Source organism: Bidens hawaiensis, unplaced genomic scaffold (genome assembly GCF_021521415.1).
Source record: "Bidens hawaiensis isolate Kalapana, Puna unplaced genomic scaffold, B.hawaiensis_p1.1 tig00023611_1, whole genome shotgun sequence".
Taxonomy (NCBI): Eukaryota; Viridiplantae; Streptophyta; class Magnoliopsida; order Asterales; family Asteraceae; genus Bidens; species Bidens hawaiensis.
Window position 1 is genome coordinate 288,848 of NW_027493698.1, and position 22,027 is coordinate 310,874.

Consider the following 22,027-nt stretch of genomic DNA (forward strand, 5'->3'; position numbering starts at 1 on the left):
TTACAAAACTTTATAAAACGTTTTAGTGTAAAAGATTTTCTGTTGGGTTGTGTCTTATGAAAACATTATGGAGGATCGCCAAATAATAACTTTGTTGATAAAACTATTATAGTGATATGATAATATTAACGGGATTCACGAACTTAACGAGTATGAAAGAGTTGGTTATTGAGGGAAATGTGATAAGAATAATTTATAACAAATTTTATTTAACATAAGAAAAAGTCTTATTTTATAGATCTTTTTGGGATAACAATAATAATATTAATAAGAATATTGATAGTAATAATAATAATAATAGTAATAATAATAGTAATATTATTAATAGTAATGATAATAATATTAATAAGGTATTGATCATTAATAGTGATAAAAATGAATCATTTGAATTGTCGTAAAGTTCTTTATATTTCGTATAACAGAATATTTCTTGAACACACACACACACACACACACACACACACACACACACATATATATATATTAACTATTTTAAAATAATAGAGATTTGAAGTTTTTCCGTAAAAAGAGTGTTTATAAAGGAAGTAAATGTAGGAAAGGTATGCATTCGGAAACGAAATTTTTGCATGGTTGATGAGTTGAAAAGATTAAGCATTGATGACAAAAACGAATAAACTGTTAAGACGACAAGGAATGTAGGGTAGGTTATCGCATAGCGGAGACGAGTGGGTTGTTCAGCGTCTTGCGGGGGTGCTCAAGTTTCTACAATAGTAGCGTGCTTGAAGTACGAGTGTAAGATAAGGCAGAAAGTAGGGGATAAATGGTTGGGTAACAGGTCGTATGAATAAGGGTATTGTGTCGTGTATGTGTAGTTATGAGACAATAGTTGATGAGTTGACCGAACTTAGCACCATGTGTGAACATTTCGACACCGTGGTAGCGGATTGGGGGAATCATCCGTGTTATACAAAGAGTGGGTTCTCGTGTAAATATCTTGGTTTGGTTGGGTTTGAGTATCCAAGAGTTAGGTTGGGTTTAGATATACTTGGGTATAGCTTTGAGGTTTGAATGTATTATTGTGGTCGGTAATGAGTCTTGGTTTTTCGTGGTCGGGATTGCGATGGTCAATTGCTTGATAGTTTGGGTTGTTGTTTTGTGTTTGAGTTTCGAGGGCAACGCCGAGGTAAGCGAGAAGACATGCTACGAAGTGTGAAGAATTTACGTGACATGGAACATAAATATGAAATTCGTATCAAAATTCAATAGAAACTTTACATAAAAGATTCCTAAAATATTAATCCATCTATAAACATGTAAATAAATAAATAAGTAAAATCGAATGAAACGAGATTTGAAATCAAAATCTAAGTGCTCATGAGCCAGTACTGATCTCGTAAGTAAAAATATATCAAATTTTGAAATAAAAACATGGAATTAATACAAACCTAATATGAGTAATGAAATCGAATTGAAAATCTAGTGTTTATGTACCACCATAACTTTTCGAATTTTCAGTTAAAACTATAATAAAAGAATTATATAAAGAAAACGAATTGAAAATTGACAATTCATACATCACCATGACCTTTTGAATTCTCAATTTAAAACACACGAGAAAACGAGTATTGAAAAGTCGACTATTCATGTATCACCATGACTTTTCTTATTTTCAATTCAAAGTATAAGAAATAATGAATATATAAAAATAAAGAAAACGAATTAAAACTCGACTATTCATGTATCACCATGACCTTTCGAATTTTCAATTCAAAGTATAAGGAATAATGAATTTATACAAATAAAGAAAACGAATTGAAACTCGACTATTCATGTATCACCATGACTTTTCAAAGTTTCAATTCAAATAATAATAATAATTGAATTTATAAATTAAGAAACGGGTTGAAATTCAACAATTTATGTACTAGAATGACCTTTAGAAATTTCAGTGAATATAAACACCAAAAACGAATTGAAACTCAAGTATTCACATATCCCAATGACTTGTCAAAACCGGAATATAAACAATTGAGTATTCAGAATCACACGTTGTATGAATCATTAAAATTTGTATGTTCCAATAAAAATAGAAATGTGAAATCAAATCAAACCGAAAGTTGGGTATTCGTTTATCACCACGACTTGACAGACTTTCAGCTAAAACGTAAATCAAAATGTGTAATCAAATCGAACAAAAAGCTGTTTATTCGTATATCACTACGACTTGTCAGACTTTTAGTTAAAACACATTGCAAAACATTGAGAGTCGGAGTCACACGTCGCATGAACCATCATGACTTGTGTGACATCCTAAAGAGTGCAACCATATCCTTATCACATGGTCTTTAAGAAGATGAAATATCGGAACACCAAATTTGAAAATTGCTTTTGAGAAAACTTGTTTTAGGACTAAGCCTTGGACTAGTGTGTGTGTACTCGTGTTCATGAGGCGTAAATGAAATCAGCAGTATAGTAATATAGTAATAGTAAGTGCGTTTAAACAATCAAGTAAAGGTTCACATAATTCTATCATGCAACCTAGACATTTAACAAATAGGCTATAGCTACCTGGAACACTATATCTAATGTCCTATCTTATAGCCACGGCTCTGATACCAATATGTAACACCCCGGCTAAAGCGGAAACGCCTGAGTGTGACCTACAGATTGCTCAAACACACGTGACACTATTAGGTGACCATAATAACATTATTTCATTTAGAACTTCATATAACACAAGTTTATCAAATAGTACAAGTTGTAACAAATAAATAAACAAATGATAAGTTGTTCTTTGAATATCCGATAGGTATGCTATGTGTCTTCTAACTTTCATCCTCGTATTTTTACACCTGTAACATATGTATAAAATAAAGTCAGCTATGAACATAGCTGGTGAGAGTCCCACAGTTTGATATAATATGTAAAAATCGTACAATTCATGGGCAACTGATAAACGAGCAAGTAAAGTCCTTTCCAGTTGGTATCAACCAACGTACTCGGGTAATCTCGCAAGTAAGGTCCTTTCCAGTTGATAGCAATCAACGTACTCGGATAATGAGGCCCTTTTTCCACTCGATACAAATGGACCGGAGTGCAAAGGGGGGCGTATGATCATACTTAATGAGGTTTCCCAACGTACAAGTAATATTTGTGCATGTAATACAAGTAACACACAAGTCCATATACGAATTGTAGTTTTGTAATAGAAGTAACAACACTTGAAGTTTTGTAACGTCCATAAATTATCGTAAAAAGGGTTATGCCTAACAAAGCTTGTATATTCTCGGGATTTATCCGCCATTCCTTGGAGACCTTCTCGTCATTCCCGTAAGCTAAATTTATTAATTTCCATTCCAAGTTGTTGCATCTTACATAGTTGAGGGGCTAAAGTGTTAATTATTATATCATAACAAGAAAAACCCTAGCCCCCACCATAATTCTGATCGGCAACAGCTAAGGGAGGCTCCTCCTTGATTTCCGTGCAGGTTCCAGCCATTCTCTGGCCTCCCGAGTCTAATTCAAGGTTGGTTCTATCATAATATAACTCTTTTTCACCATTAAACCCTTTGTTGAACACGTTAGGGTTGAGTTTTGATTATAACAGTTTCTGACAGATTCGTACTCGTTTATTATTTGGTCTGTAACTCGATGAATATTTATTGTTTTTGATGGATTCTTGTTTCCATGATATTCTACTTTGAGTCTAGTTTCCAGAAAGATATAATATGTAATTTTTGGACGAGATTTGATTGGTTTTTATAATTTTATAAGATGGTGTGTCAAAGCTGATGCAGGGTGACGGATTCTGGTCTGTCTTCCCGACATCATCACTCTTTTTTGACAAGTCCAAATTGGTTGATTCCACTTCTGAAAGTTCATATTTTGAGTTCAGATTACAACCCAATTGGAATCGTTTAATTTGGTTTGGTAATGATTTTGAAATAAATAAAACACTTTTGCTGCACACTGAAATAGATGCACATACCTTTTTGTGTTGGAGAAATTTTTATGATTTTTGTGTGAATTGGAAAAATATAATAAAAATATTTTTAGATACCCAAGACATTTATACGACTCAGGTAAAATTTCATAATTTATTTCTATGGTCTTCCTATGTAATAAAATACATCTTTGCATCCTAAAATCTGCATGTTATACTAGTTATTAACCGGTGGCTGCCCTTTTGTGCATCTTTCGGGGCTGTTTTAATTGAAGTTCTTGCTCCATCATCTTCCTAGGTAAGTCTTGTATATCATACGTTAGTATTGCGAGCTATAGCATTCGTTTGATTGGTCAATTGTTAATAGTTTGAAAGTTAGTGTTCGGTTGATTAGATTGTCGAATTGTTGCGTTTAACGCGAGGTTTGAATGAATTAACAACCAACTCAGTTCGGGTAACTTCGGTTTGATATACGGGCTGTTGGAAAATTATTTTTTTAAGTATTGGAGCTGAATTGGTTGTCGGTTACTCAAACGGGTCGGTACGACGCGAATTCGCGTTTATTTGGTAGTTGGTGCGTTGTGCGCGCGAGTTACCGACCCATCCAACTCGTGTAGCGTCGTGTGGGCTAGTAGGCTGTGAATTTATCAAATTGGGTCCACACGGGGCTGAGTTGGATGTGAAGTGCCTAAACAACTCTTAAACGCGCATATTAGTCTCACCTAGTGCTTCCGGGGGTAATTTGTGAATTCTTTGTTCTCGGGAGTAACTATGGGTCGTTTTGGTAAAGATAAGGCCCCGGGGGCTGTTTTAAATGAATTTGGTGAGGTCGAGGCGTTAGGTAGATCAAACCATATTAGAACGCTTCGTAGGATAAACGAGTCGATTCGGTACCGTTAGTAATTATTGTTCGTAATCCGACAGGCTTTTGAGTTGTGGGAGTACTTAAGGGTCTTCTGGCCCGTTGTGATTGTGTGCCTCGTGTCAGGTGAGTTCATGATGCCCCTACTTACATTTTTACGTTTTGGGCTAACATACACACCATATTACAACTTTACCCGATTTTACTTGGTTAAACTAACTGGATGGTATTACATGGCCTTACTTGTGTTTGTGGGTTCATGAAAATATGTGTGAATTATATTCTTTTCCTTAGGATATTTGAGACTCGTTTATGGTCATATATATTTCTTAAGGTTATATATATTACTTATGGCCTAGGCTCAAGGATTGTGTGCCTTGTGTTAGGTGAGTTCATGATGCCCCTTCTTACATTTTTACATTTTGGGCTAGCATACACACCATATTACAACTTTACCCGATTTTACTCGTTTAAACTAATTGGATGGTATTACATGGCCTTACTTGTGTTTGTGGGTTCATGAAAATACGTGTGAATTATATTCTATGCCTTAGGATATTTGAGACTCGTTTATGGTCATATATATATATTCCTTAAGGTTATAAATATTACTTATGGCCTAGGCTCAAGGATATAGGCTTGTATCATAGCATGCCTTGAGATGATATTTATGTATGTATACGCATTTGTTACTTTATGACCATAGGCTTACTTTCATTATGATATATTTTGGAATGATATATATATATATATATATATATATATATATATATATATATAAACACACATATGTTTATACATGCGTTACTTTATGGCCAATAATTGGCGATGTTAATTAGTCGTTATCGACTAAGAATGTTTGCGTATGCCTACTTTGTGTTTGCATACGGATGGATGGTGACCTTGGCCTGGCCAAACTATACTACTCAGGTTTTAAAATCCTGTGGTGGGCCATGGAAAGCCTGTAAGGGGGGAGGCTCGGGTGGCATGATCACCATCGGATGGAATGTTACGTGTTTGGGTTGTACGTGTGCTCAACCCTGATGTTATTACTTGGATATTACGTGTTTGGGTTGTACGTGTGCTCGACCCTGATGTTATTACTTGGATGTTAAGCGTAGGGATATAATTATATAGATATATAAGTATGACTACTTATTGTTTATTATGGCCTAACTTTCCAGATCCCATTTTTATATTTAAACCCTTGGAATGATTTATTTAAATGTCAATTATTAAAACTTGAAGTCACTCAGCTCAAGCTGATTTTGTGTGTATGTTAGTATGAGTTTCAGGTTTAGAGGAGGATGCTTACCGCTTGGACGTGCTCGAGACTACTTGGACGGTTGAAGGCATATCTAGTCGGGGATTTCAATAATGAACACTATTTCTTTTTAACCATGACTAAATATATCTAAAGTTTGTTTTGGGCATCATTCCTGGCTTTGGGGAACTTGTTTTAGTACTTATGATTTTCTGCTGATTATATACTCTGAACAGGTTTTAAAATAAAATGAATTGCTTTGGGTTTAAAATCACATTTTCCCGGTTTTGGAAATTTTGATATTCCCTATTCCGCTGTTTAATACTTTGAAACGATTTTAATAAGATGAATTTGTTTGGCTTTAAATTTTTGAGAATTTTTGGATATGATGACCAATTGTAGGATTCCCGGGATTCGGGGTCTTACAAGTTTTGTAGGATATATATGCTACCCCAAAATATGAAAACGCTTAAAAAGGGGTGGTGAGAAACTCAACTTGAAATCGAAGCTAAACTTGTAATATAAGCCGAAAACATGATAACGAACCTGAAGCTACCGAAAGTGAATTAAAGAACTCAAAACGATTGAACTTCTTGAACTATAATTAAAACAAAGGCAAAATCTAACTAACGGGATTATAAACGTTAAACAATTTGATTTTTTTTAGGAATTAAGCATTATGTTAAGGTGTTTTATTAGCATTTTGTGGTCTTCATATTATAATAATATATTTAAATTTAATGAAATTTTAACGATGTTTAGTATTTAATATTATAACATAATACTAACATAAAAGTTAGGATAATTTCAAGGCACGGGTTTTATATCGAACGTAATTATGTTATGTGATTAAAGTGAACGATTTATAAGCTAACGAAGTATAGTTAACGACTTAAAGTTTAACGAAATAATATTATTTAAACATTATTTCAATTAATAATTTATTTAATGAATCAATTGTAGGAATTAAAGGTTAATAAATCTTAGAGTTGAATGAATTAAATCTAACATAACGGAATTTATTTATAAACTCATTTATAACGGTTTTACGAATTTTAAAGTTTACAAAGTAAAGAAAACAAAAGAAAATATTTTTAATGGTTTAACGAACACGGAAGTTGGGTTTTAGTTGAAAATGACAATTTATATTTGATTTAAAAATAATTTTAATTGATTTATTATGATTTTTAAATGTTTTATTTGGTTTTTATACAATAAATAAATGGTTTAAAAAAATAACAAAAACTGCTTTGACCCGGGTACTAACCCGGGTATGTGGTTTATCGTTAAATATGTCTAACCACTAGACCAAAATATCAATTTGAATATAAAACAGAAAACAAAACTATAAAACCAATGAAGTTATGTTCATCATCTTCCCCAACAAACCCTAGGCTCTAATCCTCTTAGTATGTTCTATGTTCATCCAATTCGTGATAGGGGTTTTGATTGTTGGCCAAAAACTAATGTAAAACGTATAAAAATTACCTGGATTGGTGTCGGGGATGTGACGAACGATGGTCGCCGGAAAACGAATCTTAGGAGATAAGTTATGGATTACCGAGATTAATTTAGTGATAATTGAATTTGTGAACGAGTTTGGTTTGATGTTGGAACCGTATTTATACATGTAATTGGAGCGTAGGCTCGTTAATGGTTGTTAATGAGTTTTACATAAAATTCGGAGGTTCATCGGAGATTAATTCACGGATTGGGACGTTATAATATAATTAACATGTTGATTAACGGTGGTTAACAAAGACTAAAGGTGTTTTACTAATTTACTGGGTCAAAAAGCGTCCAATACGGCGAGAATAAGGTGGTCGGAAAAATATCGATGGCGGCGGCGGCCTGGTTGCCGGAAAACCGAGGGGGAGGGGGACCAGGGGTTGGTTTTATTAAGTTATTATATTTTAAATCTTAATTTACAATTTTGGCCCTCCTTGTTTCAAATTCTTTTTAAAACTAATTTAAAGTATGTTTACGATTTGGGCCTTGAGCTTTAGAATGTTTTATAAATGAAATAATATTTATAACTTGGATAGTTTTTGAATTATATCTGATTAGATCGCGAACTATTTAAGCGTTAAAACCCGGAGTTTTAATAATTGATCGAAAGTAATAATAAACGAACGAACATTGAATTTCAAACGTCGAGAATACTTTATTAATAAATATCGAAACTTGAGAATATAATAATATATATTTATATATATATTCTTTATAAACTAAAATTTGAAATTGGTCGAGTTTTCGGGTTTGAAAGTGACGAATGTTACAACCACACTTCGTACAACACCGTTTTTGTCAACGAATAACAGCATTTTGACTTTCAATATGTTGACGGGTTGCACTTTAGTGGAATCATGGTACACCACTAACTCTTTTCTCGAAGACTCCCCTTTGACAGGCAGATGACCATATGTTGAGGCACCTGGTTGCTGATCTACACCTCCAGCCTCAAGATCATTGTCTTGATTATCGTCCTTTATCTTCTTGAGCATGTCCTCATTACAAGTCAACTGGAGGATCATCCTGTCTTGCTTTCCGACCCTCTCCCCCCCCCCCCCCCGAGCAGCAACAAATGCCCTTAACTCTTTGTTCTCCTTTTGTAATAAGTTAAACCTCTTATCATTCGGGTTTGATCAGCCCTCATCGTTTCTTGAAAATGTCTATCAGCAGCCATTTGGTTCTCCTGCATATGAATCAGATTTAGCAACTAAAACATCTGATGCTGAACCGATAGGTTGTAGAAGTTCAGATGAACTAGCTGCATTCCTTGTCAGTGAATAAAGTGGTTAATTTCTTGTCACAGATTTGTGAAACGTTCAACAGATTGTGATCCACTTTATCACAATAATTTACCCACTCAAATGTAATGTGACCATTTGAGACTTCACCCTCTTTAGTAATCAATCCACATTGATTACCAGCGAACACCACATACCCCCTTGAATGTCTTTAACATTTGTCAGAAGATCGAGGTTGTCGGTAATATGCCGAGAACATCCGCTATCCAAAATCCACTTATCACCAGATATCGTTTTGGATGAAGTCTGCACAAAAGGTAAATGATTAGTTCATAAAGGCATCCCAGGCCTCAGTCTTGGGCTCTCGCTTTGAAATACTTATAGTCGGTTTCAAGTGTGATTGAGTAACTTGTGAATAAGTCACAGGCTTCTTAGACTTTCGTTTAAGATACTCGTCATTGATCACACCAGCATCCGTGTTATTACAAATTGGTTGGAAAAACTCAACCGGTCTGTGAGATACTTTATGTTCATCGACTCGAACAACCTTTCGACTATTTACATTAGAAAACATGATATGTGACTCATCTACTTGTAATTTCATAGGTTGTTGTCTTTTCGTGATATTATTAATCCTAGGAACTGGTTCCTTGGTTACATTTTTAGCATTCTTTACCTTAGCTCCACATTTCTTGGCAATATACCCATGTTCATCACAAATAAAACACAATCTTGTGTTAACAAATGGTTGTGGTGAAACACTTGGCATTCATGTAGCTTCAGGTTGAACAAAAACAACCTTAGATGCAGAACTTGAAACACCCTGTTTATTTACCTTTTTTGTTTTTGTAAAACTCAAGATTGGTAGTGTTGGAAACATTTTCCAATCCCGAAGATTTAAAAAATTTTATAGGTTTAAACACATTTGGTTTCTGTTTCACTTGAGATACATTATTCATCTTTGACTTAATAAACGCGTTCTCAAGTTTAGTTATAGTAGATGTTTCATCTTGAGACACGCTCTGGATAAGTTCCGGTTTGAGCAACCTTAAAGGGATTTATTGTTCAGAAACTACTTTATTGATCCCTTTGAGCTTATAAACATGTCCTTTTTATAACTTAACATTTTGTGAAGGATTGATAAATCTCATCAAATACTCATCAGAAATTTTTGATTTTTCTGATTTCTTTACTTTATTCTGAGACTCTTTTGAAACTTTTGAACTCTTCGAATCTTGTGAACCATAGATTGCTTCTTCGAATTCACGTGACTCACAAAGAATATGATTCTCTCGAAAGATGTTCTCATTCTTGTGAATCACATGAGGTTTATCAAGTTCTTCGATTGAACCATCAACCTCATTTCAGTGAAAACTGTTTGGCTTTTGATATGAGAAATTTGAACTGGTTTATCATTGACAGTTTTTACAAGTTAGACTTTCTCCTCCACATTTACTTTGTTTCCAGAAATAGTAGAATTAATAGATGATGATGAATCAGTGTCAACTGTTTTATATATTGCTTCTTCTGGAATGCTAGAACAATCATTATTAAATGGAGGAGGGATTTCAACAAAACCCAAACCCGCTTTACCATTCTTTTGATGGTTATTATTAACTTCAATGATTTCATTTAGGAGAAATGAGGAATATCTAAATTTACCAATTTTATTTTTCAGTTCTAAGATCTAATTTTCCAGTTTAGTGATGTTGGTTCGGAGTCTCGAAATTTCTTTAAATTGATTCTCAGCAATTACCAATTTACACCTAACCTCTGCTTTCAAATCATGATTACTATCAGACAAGGTTTTAATTTTTCCAGTTGATTGTTTTTCAATTTTTACTGCCTGTCTGTAGTTTTCACGAACAATTTTTAACTCATGAATTAGCTGGTCATTGTGGTGAAGAGCGGATTCAAGTTTATACTTTAACTCACCATATTGACCACAGACCAATCCATCAGCAGAAGTCACAGTTACTTTACTTTCACTCATAGATAGTTTAACAGAAGAGTTAGAACTAATATCTTCCATTTTCACCATGCAAGCGAAGTCCTAGGGTTGATCAATGCCTGAATCATCAGACTCTGTTTCTGTTTTTGAATCTTCGCTTTCATCGCTTAATTTATCTCCTCGTGCATCTTCAAAATGTTCACCTGTCTCGAACATTGCTAAGTTTGCCTGATTGCATTACCAAGTAGACGTTGAGACCAATCAATCCCATCGTTAACAACCAAAGCTGTTGAATCCCTAAATTTACCCGACTCCCCCTCAGTTGGCTTGTCTTTCTTATAAGAAGTACTAAATTTCTTGTTTGAGACTTTATCTTGAGCCCAGGGACCAGTGTATTCCTTCTTGGGTTTATCGCATTCTTTCGCAAAATGTCCGAACTCTTGACAGTTTTTGTAACACCCCGGCTAAAGCGGAAACGCCTGAGTGTGACGTACAGATTGCTCAAACACACGTGGCACTATTAGGTGACCATAATAACATTATTTCATTTAAATCTTTATGTAACACAAGTTTATCAAATAATACAAGTTGTAAACAAATAAATAAACGAAACGATAAGTTGTTCTTTGAATATCCTATAAGTATGCTATGTGTTTGGGGTGTGCAGATTTAGGTCCGGACCAAAAAATCGACATAACCGACCCTAAAATAACCGAACCCGAACCGACCCTACACTCCCCTATTTTGCTTCGGTCTTGATTTTTGCAGATGGTCGGTCTTGGGTCGGGTTCGGGTCCAGAACCAGTGAAAACCCGATTAACCAAGACGAACCGATAGTAGAAAGTCGGATCTAGTGTTGTGACAGCTTTGGTGAAGTTTTGCTCTATTGGGTTCATACTTCCATCTTTTGTAGACGAACTGATATGCAGAATCACAAGCTTCAACTGCCACCATTGTTCCATGGTCATCGGAGAAGTGTATGAATCCATGAATATAGTAGAATCATAATTTTTTTATATTGAAAGAATGAATAAGTGAAGAAAATAGAGGAGCCTTTCTCTCTCCCTAAAATTAAGTTGAAAGTAAAAGTAAATAAAATATAAAGTAATGAAGTGGTGTGTGCTTTCGATGTTGCGTAAAAAGTAAGCCAAAATATATAAATTATCATTATTCTAGACTCTCGAAAACATAAAATATGCATGAAAGTATAACTTTGAAAGACATTGCCAATGAGAAGGGACCAGAGACTTCAAAACACGTTTGAGACTCTACCGCCACAAATTAAAAATTATTAATTTATGCTATTAAAATACTTCTTCTCTCTTCTATCTATTTCATTTAAAAGTCTATCATCCCATTTCTCTATCACCTTCACCTAGAAAAGATTATGAGGTCGTCGTTTTATCTGTCGTCCCACCGCCTCCCCATCTTCTATCATCACCATGATCAATTTGCTTGAAGAATATGGCCACTCCATACTCGGTTTCGATCCTCTAGTATCTACTCGGAGCACCAAAATCGATTATACCCAATACCCGACATGAGTAAAACGGGTCGCTATTCGATTCTCATATTTATGATTTTCGGATTTCAGTCCGGGTCGGGTATTTCTCGGTTCGAGTCCGTCCGACCCATTTGCACACCCCTACTATATGCCTTCTAACCTTCATCCTCGTATCTCTACACCTGTATCATATGTATAAAATAAAGTCAGCTATGAACATAGTCGGTGAGATTCTCACAGTTTGATATAATACGTAAAAATCATACAATTCCATGAAACTTGTGAAATGCGCAAATAAGGGTTCTTTACACTCGATACAATGGACCTAAGTGTAAAGAACAAACGAAGGTTCTTTCCAGTTGATAAACAACCAACGTACTTGTATATGAGGTCCCTTTTCCACTCGATACAATTGACCTGAGTGCAAAGGGGGGCGTATGATCATACTTACTGAGGCAACCACTTGAAATTGAAATCAACGTAAGTAAGCAAGTAAACAGACAAGTCCATGTAATGAATTGTAGTTTGTAAGCAAAATCGTTGAAGTTGATAGGATACATATATTACCCCAAAAAAATATGAAAATGTTTAAAAAGGAGTGTGAGAAACTCCCCTTATGAGTTGATATGATAATAATAACCGAATGTGTTGTAAAGATTGTGAACGGCGTACGAACCGAAAGCGTCACAAAAGCCGGCTTAAATGATCCGCACTAGCTAGGATAAATAATACGAGACTTTAATCGGAAATCTAACGGAATTATATATTGATAACTTATGTTGAATGTTTGAGATTATTTTATTAATTTTATATCCTTCATTATTATATTATTTATTATGTTTTAACGCAATTTCGTTTATAATATAATATAGTTAGTTTATTGATGAAGACGTAAAGGTTATATGATCGGGACTCTTGAATTAGTAATTACAAGTTGGGAAAATACCTAACGCTTTAACGAAATGAATTTTAATAATTTCAATGTTACAATTATAGGTTATATAATGATTTCTAATTCATGTTTTAAGATGGCGAAGGTTCGGTTTTTAAGCGAAAATGGTGAAATATATTTTATACTTTATATAATTTTATTTAATTTAAATATAATTTAATTATGATTTTAAAATATTTATTAAGATTGAATATATATAATAATATAAATAAAGCAGTTAATAAATAATAATAAAAAAAATAAAGGATTGATCCGGGATTTCGAACCCGGGTCTGGTTGTTATAAGTCAGATGCATTAACCAGTTGGCTAGACACATATTCGTTTAAGGTATGGTTTATATTAAATATATTAACTTATTCAAAATAGTATTATACACATTAATATCAAAAAGGCTGACCTGGGTTTCGAACCGGGTCTGGCCGTTTATACGCATGAACACTAACCACTGGACCAAGATAACACTCAGATTATATCACAGAAACAATTATTAATATAAATATGCTTTCTGGATCATCTTCAATTTCAAACCCTAGATATTCAAATCTCCGATTTGGTTCTATGTACGTTAAAATTGATTTAGGGGTTTGATTATACTATTGATTTCGAATTAAAACCATATAAGTATTACCTCTAATGTTTCTAGAAATAAAGAGAACGAGGACGGCCGGAAGTTTGATCGCAATATTTTTGGTTACTGCTTCTACGTGTAATATGATGTTAATTGGTGATGAGTGTGTGCGTAGGCTTACAGGAACGACCTATTTATACAACGAATTGGGTCAATAACGAGTTAATTGCATTGATTTGACCGCGGCAAATAATCCGGCGAGAGTTATGGATTTTACGGCAGTTAAGGGTTGTTAAATCGTAATTAATATATTGATTATATTATAATACCGACGGTTAAGGATGATACGATAATTAATTTGAGTGTTTTAATGGATTAACGGGTAAACCATGTTCTCCGGCACCGGATTTCCGGCGGCCGGAAGGTCATCAGGAAAACGAGGTGTGGGGGGGGGGGGGGGAGGGTGGGGTTAATATATTTTATTTTGAAATGTTACACTTTAGTCCCTCAAGTTTAGGAATTCTTTTAAACTTAAATTAAGTTTTAAATTACAGAAATGGTACTTAAACTATAAAATGTTATACAAACAGATTTAATATTTATATTGTCGTTTTTAACCTTGAACTTTGAGGACAATATGATTTATGATTTCACATTAAGATTTTTGGATAATTACGCATTTAATCCGAAAGTTTATTAACGATAAAGCTCGAGATTTTGTAGATGAATCAATGAAATAATATTCAAACGCACATTGAACATCAAACGTCGGGAATATAAACGATGAACAAAAATGAGAACCCGAGTCGGAAACATTGACGAGCGTCAAACGAATCTTCGGAATTTAATAATGCATCTTTATATATATATATATATATATATATATATATATATATATAGACACACACTTGAAAACAAAAATTCGAAAAATTAGAAATGGGTCGGGTTTTAGGGTTTGAAAAGTAACGAATGTTACAGTTGTAACATTTCACCTTTAATTTATCAAATTCGACCCTTTTGTTCAATGTCGGCATATCTTTCCCTATTCGCTGCATGTACCGCTTGACTTTCCTCACGATCATGGCCATATTCCATTTTAATTCCATTAGTTCTAGATCATCTAGATTGATCTAGTCGTAGTCCTCATTAGTAAGCTCACTAGTAGCAATCTTGCTACCCACCAGTTGTTCATATGATGTCATGAAGGCATGCATAAAGGCAAACCATTGTTCTGCCTCCTTCATGTTGACATTCGGTGGATGTGAACTTGGAGTACTTGCACCAGCAGATGATGAACCACCTGACCCAAAAGCCATGAAACACATTTGGACTGGAATTGCAACCTTGAGGATTTATAGAGTCAGCTTGAGTATCGAATGCAGTAATTTGAACAAAACTGCTGCTTGCAGGAAGCGATTCACAATACAATGTAGGATCTTGATTGTCCTTTGAATATTTTTGACTTTTCATATCATATTCTCTTTCTTCAAGCTTGTTGATAAAATCTGCAGCAGAGAGAGATTCATTTTTGAAATAAGAAAGTAGAATATGATGGCGGTAAAGCATTCTTCAAGGTACCAATATTGTCAACCTCACTTGGCTCCATATTCAAACTAGACATTTCGGCAATCAAGTGACAAAACCGATTCAGCATTTCTTCAACAGTCTCATTTTTCAGCAGTGTGTAGTTTCTAAATTGAAACTTCAGCATTGTTTTCTTGCTTTAAAGAGTATTTCCCAAAGTTCTTGCCTCTATTTGAGCAAACAATGTAGCACGCATATGGCTGAATTGATAAAAGATGTTTTCAGGTAATGCCATGGTGAGAGTTGAATATGCCTTCGTCTTAGTTTCAAGAGCTTTCTTATCATCAATGTTATGTAAACTAAATTCCTTTTCAGTATACCTAGTAGTATCATTACCAACAGTTGGAGCTTGATAGACATCATCCAAATTTCGAACACACTCAGGATGAATAGAACCCAAGTGAGCTCTAAACCTAGGTTCCAATATGGAAAAATCACTCAACCTTAACAGCTTCGGGCATTTGTTGTGCGGCCCAATCTCATTTTCTAAAGGAGCATTTGATGCATCATCACATTTTGAGAAGCAAGTGCATAATAGTTCGCCATTACAATAGTTGACTGATGAAAGATGACAGATTAGAAAGTTGAAGGGTTGATTATGGTCAAATGATAAAAGTTTAAAGATTTTAATGAATGAGAACCAAAAGACTGAGTATTTGAACGAATGAGGATACTTTAAGACACAAATGAATCAAACAAAAAGTAACGAATGACTCAAACGAATGAAATTTACTGTTAACATGAATAAGGAATTGTTTTAACGAATGTGAGAACTGTTTTAGCGAATGAGGTAAAGAACGAATGTGAAGATGAACGAATGAGAATGTAACGAATCAGCAAACAAACGAATAAGGATCGTTAACAAATGTAAACATTTTAATAACGAATAAGAGGTTATTGTGAATGACAGCTGGCAATGAGCAGTTACAACTGCTTAATAGTAGTTAGAAGAATAACGAATGGCCAAGAAACTAACGAATAGGGCTTCAAACTTTCAAACCTCCAAAGCCAATTTCTAGACACTATTCAAACCAATTCAAACCAACACTGCTCAAATCTCAACGGTTAACCTCTAACCACACTTAAACCACTCGTATGCTTTTTTCGAACTCGTTCATAACCAAACAAACCTCAATCCAGACCACAATCCATTCCAATTAAACCTTAATCAAAATTACAACACACTCCCGCCAAAACCTCAAATTACAATTAACTTAATGAACTTCCAATTAAAACTACCTAGATGATAATTATATGTCAGTGATCAATCCTAGATAAAGAAACAACATCAATTATCCACAAACTGAACCTTAATTGTTCAACTTTAAGTCCGTAAACAACAGGACTCAGACCGATACAATTATGAACAATTAATCACCAATTAATCGTTCAATTGAATACAATTATACTTGAATCACTTAATCAAACTGAACACAAGCTCTGATAACACTTGTGAGACTTTAATGTTCATATTGATCAATCAATTACAATGGATCTAGTTAGGTGATATGACTAATTGATTCGTAAGCTTGATTACGTTAGATCTGAAATGATTTTTGGTAGAGTAACAGCGTGGTTTCAATAATCAATCACTTCTATAGATAATGAATACATTACAAGGGATATATATAGAAGATGTGGTTCATTCATTAGACATGCCTAACGAATGAGCACTCATTCGTTACTAATACATTACCAACTAAAGAAAGACTTCATTCGTCCTCTCATTAGTTATAAGTGAAAAACAAATGAGGGTTACAATTAGCAAATGGTCACATTCGTTATAAACTAATAACGAATGTGACTTACATATTAATGAATGAGTCACATTCACGATATATGATTATCAAAATGCCACTATACATTATCTTCTAATAAAATAATACATTATACAAAGACCGAGATGTAAAACCGAGTATTAACAGATATGAACAAGTTTTATAAACTTGTTGATGAAGAAAGTTATAATTCATATGGGAAATGCAACCTCCCACTTTAAGAAATCTTATAACATTAAGGGGTTTAATGAATCAAAGAAGGTAATTATTTGTTGGTTGTATGATGAGAAGTTGAAACTATTTGTGTTGAATAGATATGATGGAATTCAATAGTTTCCAAGATTCTTGAAGTCTTTCAACACTTTACCCGAGTGTGAGGTAAAGGATTTGGCAAAGATGGAGTTGATAAACAGGGGTAAAGATAACTTTGCAGATTGGGTCCAGGGGATAATTTGGAATGAAATGGTGAAAGAGAAGAAGTTTACTATGTTCAAGCCTCGGAAGGGAAAGTTTGTTGATGGTAAAATACAAACCCGTTCGATGCTGGAAGAAGATACCGATGAAGCCGATGCCTCAAGATGTGTTGAAGAATATTAATCTTTAGCGTGTTGGTAGTGAGATGGCTGAAGCAGTAATGGAAGATGAGGACGAGCAAGAGTTGTTAAAAGTGTATGATCCAATGCACTTGGTACATCTGTCAAAATCTGACTTGTAGGTACTCAACGATATCAAGATTTTTATATCCCTACATGGAAATAAGAGGGGAGAAGTATCAGAGAGTTGTTTCAGTTTGTCTAAAACATGGAGTGCATGCGGATTGTTTGCGTGAAAATGGTGTTCGTTTGCAGACTGAAGAAGAGAACACAGAAACAAATGAAGCTACTGCCAAGGGGGAGTCTTCTGATGCATTTTAGTGTGGTCAGTACTTCATAGGTTTATGTTCAGTCATGTCTAAAATAAATGATATGTTTTGGTATTATGTTTATATGTTTAACGGTTTGGATATTAGCGAATTTTGTTTTAAGTGAAGTTGTGTTAACTTGCTAGTCTTGTAAATGGCGAAGATGTGTAGTAAATAAACACATCTTCAACATAGGGTTTAAGTTATTCATTCCAGCTGTAAGACTTGTGAAGAGCTTTATCGGGTATTGATGATACTGAGTTATTATTCAATACAAGTAAGTTTGCTTATTGATTGTTCTATTGTTCATCTCATTACTAATACTCGTAGTCAAACAATTAGGGGATTCCGCACCCTTTGAGTTTGTGATATCATCTGTATCGATCCATTCCAGGGACCTACGGTTCAACTATAAATAGACCTTCATTTCTCTACATACAACTTTATCACACCTCAATCCACCAAAATTTTTGTGTTCTCCAAGCTAATTTTGCATTATTATCAAGTTTGACTTTCAAAAATCAATTGTGAAGTTCAAGACTTTTTCTCTTTCTTCTTGTTCTTCCTCCGGGTATGTTATATATTGTCTTCTAACGTGTTCGGTTTGTTTAGAATAAAATACTTTGTTGAAAACAACTTGCCATAAGTGGTTGTTCATTACAAACGAACCTGACTCTTTATGCACTTATTGGTTTCGGTTGTAGTTATTTTTTACTACTTAAACGTCTAACATAAATATTTCTTCACATAATCTGGAAAATTAATATTTTTATCAAGTCGGAAACGAACCCAGCATAAAAAGTGAGTTCGGGTCCGACTAAAAATGATTCACTTGCTTAACTTGTTTTAACCCGTTTAGGATTCTTTGTGAAACGAGCCCGACTTGATAACGTGACTAACAATTATTATAACCCAACTTATTATAATAACTTAAAATGAACTCACTTATATATTTACGACAAAATATCTAAATGGGCAATTATAAAGAAAATGTATATTTTATTTTAAAGGCATTAAAACACTAAACCGTGGAACAAATTCGTCTAAGTCTTCTTTATTTCAAAGGCATCAGCAGAACGAAGTTTTTCAAAGTTGAAGTTGTTGGAAGACCTATTTACGATCATTAATGTCCTAAGAAAGACTTAATGGCTTAGCGATTATTGCTATTGAGAGCGATGTTCTAGATACTATAGATTACAAAGAGTTAGTCGAGGGCTTTGCTTCCAAAAATGCTAGAAGAGCATCACGATTCGTTTAAGATTTTTAGTTAGATCATTTTGCTAAAAAAACTTTTGTGTTGTTTTATTGTTATAACATTGTCTAAATTATGTTAGAATTTTTGAGTTTGTATTTTAGGCCTTCTGTTTTTCATGTCTCAGATACACTACTTTTTTGTGGTACTCTCATAATGACCCTAAAAAATCAATAACAAAAATTAATAATAATAATAAACAAATAACAATGGGAATTGAAAACATAACTTTTAATTCTATACAATACACTAGCACTCTTTCTATTAAACCAAATGGTCATTTTATGACCTATGTTTTAAAACAATATTATATATCAAATACAAATTATTCTTTTTTTTTAATAATTTTTGGTCTTTTGAAAATAGGTCTACGTCCATCAACATCCTCGACCATCCTTTGGGTCGGCCCTACCAACCACGTGAACATAAATAAAACTAATCATCTATCAAAATGAAGAACATGGATGTAAAATCAATTTATAAACCAAAAACATAAAACACAAAGTAATAATAAAAACAATGCCACATTTTTTTGAAAAATTTAAACAAGGTTGACCGAATAAGTTGGATGTGGTAGAGCACTCGTTTTACTAGTGGAGGTAAGGGGTTCAAACCTCACTCTCACCAATTACTAGTGAGAGGTTGGATGTGGCTCAATGGAGATATGACTATATGAGGGATGACCCTGGCTTGCCAGGGTTCGAGTCTTGATCTCAACCCGGTTTTACCGGCTCCTCGCTGTCATGCCGTTGACGGGCGGTGGGGGTCGGGTTTTTCCGAGGAATCCCTCAATAGGTGGACCGCTAGGGGCTCCGTCCGTCCGGACTCGTGGCCGGCTCGGGCTACCTTTAGCCAATGGGAGCCGTGTATGGAGTACCCGGCGGTACCTAGTTGGTCGTTCCAAAAGAAAAAAAAAACAAGGTTGACCGATCTCATGTCAAATTGTCAACAGTCAAATGGTCTTATAATAGAAAAATGCTAACTATATGGATTACGTTAATAAAATTTAATTAATTGAGAAAATTTAGTGTGCAAATCATAGTCTTTCCAAGTAAAATGTATTCAAGCATTACTTAGCACTATAAATTGACCCAATAACTTGAAAGTTTTAACCAAAGCCAAAAACAAAATCACGTACCATGGCATTCTCCCTCATTACTTTTTTACCCCTTTTGTTTATCTTGTTCTCTTTTAGCAACGCTATGTTAATGCTGACACAATCAAAACCCTTCAAGGTTGTCACAAGGGTACCAAGCTGCCCGGCCTCCATAACCTCAAACTATATCTAGCTCGTTTCGGTTACCTAAATCACCAACATGCCCCTAACAACGTCAACACGGGGACTTGATGAATTTGATCAAGAGCGTGAGGCCGCCCTCAAAAGCTATCAAAACTTTTACCATCTTAATGCTTCGGGTACACTAGACGGGCCCACCATTTCACAAATGGTCATGCCTCGTTGTGGACAACCAGATATGAAAAGTAGTCACAAACACGAAGAAAAGTTGTTAACTTTTGCGTCTCGTTGTCAATTCTTCCCGGGTAGTCCTAGATGGGATAAAAACCACCTCACCTACGCTTTGGCTTGAATTTTCCAAATGCATTTGTACCTCCAGTTGGTGCGCGCTTACGGACATGGGCTTCTGTTCCGGTTACTTCACATTTCAAGAGTTTATGATGAGACCAGTGCTGATTTAACGATTTCTTTTAAAAATGGGAACCACGGAGATGGCGACTTTACGATGTTTGGCGCAATGCTGCTGCACCAACTGTTGGAATACTTCATTACAACGCAAATTGGAACTGGTCTGCTGGACCCGAGGCAGTTCCCGGTGCCTTTGACGTAGAATCTGTGGCAGTGTTCATAATAGGACATCACTCGGTTTAGGACATAGCCAAGATCAAAATGCTGCAATGTGGACTAGCATCCCTCCTGGAATTGTAAAAGGTTTGAATACAGATGATATTCAAGGCATTAGAGCTTTATATGGACTTAACAAGTAATCACTTTAAAGTTATTATTTTACATCTATAGTTATTCAACTTATAATACTTGTTCATGACATGCATTGTGATATAAACAAGAAGATATATCAATGATCAGAATTTAATATGAATTTTGCACGTTTAGTAAAATATCAACGAAGCGTAGGACCAAACATTGAACAAATACTTGTCGTTTTATAATACTGTATTGAAAATAACGACGTAGTATTGTAGTTAAAGTGGGGTTGTCAAAAATGCAAAGAACAAGCGTAGTAAATTAGAATAGTAAATACAAGTAGCAAACTATATTTTTGATCTTATTTATTATACTTGAATCATATTCTAGAAATGTATATCGGATCAATGTGCCATAAACATATAAATTGATGGCATGTTTGCACCATGAATGGGAACATGCTCCTCTGTTACAAACATGGAAGGAAATTCAGGATGGTAGTAGTATATACAATTTTGGTTTTGATGGCGTATATATGCAATTAAAACGGGTTTGATGGTGGTGCGCGTTTACGCCTTTGAAAACCAAGTGCCCACCACAGCCGGCAATTCCCAGCCCTTAGCTTGCTGTAAACACTGCTCACTGCCCCCAACATAGTTCGCAGGTTTGCTGCTTGTTGGTAAGTTACTAATTCTTGCACTTGGTAATTTAACCCCACAAGATTGTCTAGATCCGTCAGTGTTAAGACAACAGAAACATGAAATCACGACGATGTAGTAAAGGTTGTTGATGATGATAACACCGCTCTGTGATT

The 22,027-nt window shown here is 34.6% G+C and overlaps 1 pseudogene; it reads left to right on the forward strand.

Moving 5' to 3' along the window:
• The first annotated feature begins 20,410 nt into the window (after positions 1-20,410).
• Positions 20,411-21,275, forward strand: LOC143567722 (metalloendoproteinase 5-MMP-like; annotated as a pseudogene).
• Positions 21,276-22,027: the final 752 nt, after the last annotated feature.